Raw genomic sequence first — 4,065 nt, 5'->3', positions numbered from 1 at the left:
TCCTATGAAAGAGAGGGGAGAGACGCCCCCGGGGGCCCCGCATGCCTCCTGCAGGAAACGCGTGCTCAGGAACTGGGGATGTGCGCGCGCGCGCGCGTGTCCGCGGGACGGCTGTTCCCCGAAGGTGGAGCCAGGCTGGCTGCCCCGCATTGTTCCTGGATCTCCTGTGGCTGCTGCATCTCAGAATTCCAGGGGCGGTGGAGGGTGGCCCCGTGCCTCTGTGCGCGAGTGTCCTCGAGGCTGTGGGCGTGGCTGAGCACTCACTGCAGCTTGCATGTCTTGTTGGGCTGTCTGTCTGTCCGTCCGTATTGGACGGCAGGTGAAGGTGTGTGAGCAGATGCTGCTGGTGCCCTTGAGTGTGTGTGGGGTGCGGGGAGGGGGGTGTCTTTGTGCTGAGTGTATCCACTTGGAGGTATTGGTGCAGTGTGTGTCTGTGTGTGTGTCTGTGTGAGTGTGTGTATGTGAGAGTCTGTGTGTGTGTGTCTGTATGTAGTGAGAGCCTCACCCTGTCCCCACTCATCTGGGGGCAGGAGTTCAAGGACAACAGCTTTTGTAGCAGGTGGGCAGCTGAGAGATGCAGAGCCCATCCACCCCCACCCCCTGTCCAGCCTGAGGAACTTCCCCAGAGTCCAGTCCACACTGTCCTTCTGACTTCTTTCTCCGAGCTGCCCAAGCCCTCAACCTGCTACCACCCCCCCCCCGCCCCCCCCCCCCCCCCCCGGCCACCCCCCGCACCCAGGCTGCGTTCAGGAGAGCCAGGGAGCCCCTTGCCCGGGCTGTCTCCATGCCCCATGCTGCCCGCCAGTCCCCTCTGCAGCAGCGACATGGTACCCTCACAGCCCAGATCCCATTTCCAAACATTAACAACTTCCTCAACCTCCAGCTGGCTTTTTCCAGCTCTGCTGCCAAGTCCTCCCTGCCCGGCAGGCTGGTGGCATGGGGTCTCTCCCTGCCTCATGCACCTCCCTGTCCCCCAAACCAAGTTCTGCCCCAATGCCTGTCCCCCTAGCTTCCCGACTCCACTGCAGTGGCAGCTGCAGCCTGAGGGGCGGCCCTGGGGACACCAGGGGCCAGCCCACCCCAGCTGTGCCTGGCCTGGGGAAGGACAGCAGCCGCCTCAGAAGGGGGTGCTTATGGGCAAGTTCCCTGCCAAGACTAGGAAGAAAAAGGAGGGGAAGATAGAGGGGGAGAGGGAGGGGGTCCTCAACCAGGGCCTGGCACGGCCTGAAGTGCTGGAGAATAGTGGGGACGGGGCTCCCGCCTGAGGGTCACCCCAAGAAGGGCCTGGGCCACCATGGACCCGCTGTCTGCTCTGACCGGACCAGCTGGAACTAGGAGTTTCTTGGGGTCACAGCTGGAGCTGAGAACCAGCAGCTTTTGTGGACCCAGAGGGCCCAGCAGCTCCGCTGGTAACTCTTCAGGTTCTGGCTCCAAGGCAACGGCCAGGATGGGGGGACCCCAGAGGGCGCTTCCTGTTGATGGTTTAGGGAACTGCTGGGTACCAGGTTCCACACCGAGTATGAGAGGCCGTACAGCCGTCACTGGGGTGAACTTCCCAGGGCGGGAGCTGAAGTCGGGAGGAAAGTAACAGCTGTGCCGAGAGGCGGCAGCATGCGGCCCGGCTCTTCCCGTGACGTCACACCCACTCGGGAAGGAAGGGGAGGAGGCCCGAGAGGCACGGGACCTGGCCAGGCTAACACAGGAGCATGAGGCCCTGGGACCAGGATCCCGGCCCCCCGGAGACCTAGGGGTGCTGAGGGGGGATGAGGCCCCCCCACTCCACACACCCCCTGCAGGGAGCTCCGCTGCCACTGTCCCTATGCAGGTGGCCCTGTGCCCAGGAAGGGGCTGCCGCTGGCAGGAGCGCCAGGGAGCACAGCTGTCGCTTCTGTGTGGCTTTGGGGCAGGTGGAATAATTGACTGTTGTGGCTGTGGTGTCGGTGCACACGACTGTGCGTGGAGAAACGTGTGTGTGTGTGTGTGTGTCCACTGGGCAGGGGCAGGCAAGTGTCCGGTGGGAGAATGGTCTGTGGGGGCAGCTCCAGCCCTTCCATGGCCCCATCCCCCCGCCACCCACACCAGCTTGGCCTAGACCTGTGGCCCCCGGGCGCACTGAGGACGCGTGGTGGCAGCCAGGAATGCTAATGGTGCCAGGCTCCGCATGAACTAAATTTAGAAACCCAAACCAAGAAGGTGAATGGCGCTCACCTTCCGGGCAGCAGGCCCAGTTGCCGCTGCAGCCACGGCCCTCCTTCCAGCCAGGGATGGGGGGTGCCCCCCCCCGTTCCACCCTGCCCCTCCCCGACTCAGGCTGGAGTGAGAGTCAGTGGGCTGCCTTCTTACGAGTGAGCATGTTCAGGCCCTGCCCCGCCTCCCAGCTCCAGGCACGAGGACCCCAGGGAGCCCCCAGACAGTGGGGGCCACAGCCTGGGCAGGACTGGGCACGGGCCTTCTCCCCACCCCCGCGACTCACATCACTGGCTGCTGCCAACCTTGCCCTGCAGGATGCCGCCCCCACCATCTGGGGGCAGTGACGTGGCCGGTGTGACGTAGCCAGGGGGATGTGGCCCGAGAGCCATCTGTCTGTGGCAGAGGGAGCTGTGCTTCTGGGAGCCTGGCCAGAGCGACAGGACGGGAGAGGCCCCGGCCTTGGGGTCAGGGAGGGGGTGCAGGTCAAGGGGGTGGGGCAGGTCTTGGGACCCATTGAGGCCCAGGAAGTCCCCGCCAAAGAGCAGGTACTGGTGAAACTGGCACCCCACAGTTGTGACACCCTTGACCTCTGACCTTGTTGCCAAGGGTGGGCTCCAGTCTACCCCGCTACCCCAGGGGGAGCCCGTTCTGTGGAGGCAGGGAGGGTGCAGCCCTGGGTCCCGGAGTGATGGGTGCTGTCTCCGTAGGGCAAGCGCTACAAGAACTCCTTGGAGACGGTGGGCACTCCCGACTCGGGACGCGGGCGCAGTGAGAAGAAGGCCATCAAGTAGGTGCCAGCCTTGGAGTTGGGGTGGGGGTGTGGAGGCAGCCCAGGTGGGGGGAGCCCCTGACCCTCCCTACGTCTACGTCTGCCACACACACCAGTCCCCCTCAACACTGTGCCATGCTCCACCCCCCACACACACACTCCCTGTGCCTCGGGGTGGCTCCAGGCCCCGCCTTCTCTGCCGGTGCCTCCCAGACCCTCACCGTGTTCCAGGCCCCAAGCCCCCTTTCTGGCTGCCCTCCCGGCACTGTGTCCTCCCTCAGCCCGGTTGCTGGTTCCTCCATCCACCCGTCACGTCACACACATCACGCCCAGCCCCCCACTCTTTTCTCGGACCCTGTCAGTGTTCTCAGGGTGACCTGGAGGGGTGCAGCCCAGCGCTGGGCTGCTCAGGGGACGCTGGTAACGGGGAAGCTCCCCTGCCCCATCCCCCCATCCCCAGCGAATGTCTTGCTGCCTCTGACCCCCCATTTTGCTCTGAGGCCTTTCAAGCAAGCAGGTCAGCCTTCCACTGTGGACCACCTGGGCCAGCCCACTGCGGAGGGCCCGTGGGGGACACCCGGAGACGCCCCTCTGCCCCACCTGGCCGGGGGCTCTGTGCCCTCTGGCCGATGGCCTGGTCCCTTCCTCGGGCCTTCACTGGGAGGCTGTGGGGCCAAGGGCGCCGCCATCTTAGCCTGCCAGCTAAGGGGCAAGCTGCCCCCGGCCTGCCTGATCCCCTCCCCTCCCCTTCACCCCCTTCCCACTGCCTCATCCCCCCGCTTCCCTCCTCTGTCTTCCTCCTTTTCTCTCCTCCTTCCCTTCTTGCTCCCCCTGCTCCTCAGGGCTCCCCTCCTGCCCCTCCTCTCTTTCATCTCTAGCCCTGACCCTGTGGGGCCTTCACAGAAGCTGAGGGGGTGTCTGTGGGGCGGGTTAGTGGAGAGTGGGCCCGGCCAGGTTGGGGGTGGGGAGGCGCCGGAAGCCTTTGAAGCTGGTTCGGTTGCACGCTCTCCAGTCTTCAAAGCCGGAGCCCGCAGGTCTCAAGGGCGGTGCAGAGCCCGGCTCAGGCCTTCCTGAAGGCAGGGGGACAGTGTGGGGGGCGGGGGGAG

The 4,065-nt window shown here is 65.3% G+C and overlaps 1 long non-coding RNA gene across 2 annotated transcripts in view; it reads left to right on the top strand.

The window, feature by feature from the left end:
* The window catches only part of LOC102762110, a 12,240-nt gene that overhangs the window by 570 nt on the left and 7,605 nt on the right, over positions 1–4,065 (top strand). For both annotated transcript variants that reach the window (XR_436123.2, XR_436124.2), the window contains exon 2: positions 2,898–2,977. This is a non-coding gene — a long non-coding RNA (uncharacterized LOC102762110). The remainder of the gene's footprint in view (positions 1–2,897; positions 2,978–4,065) is intronic.

This window comes from Myotis davidii, unplaced genomic scaffold, assembly GCF_000327345.1.
Source record: "Myotis davidii unplaced genomic scaffold, ASM32734v1 scaffold826, whole genome shotgun sequence".
In the NCBI taxonomy this organism is placed as follows: Eukaryota; Metazoa; Chordata; class Mammalia; order Chiroptera; family Vespertilionidae; genus Myotis; species Myotis davidii.
Note: the sequence above shows the minus strand (reverse complement) of the source record. Positions and strands in the feature narration are given on the sequence as shown.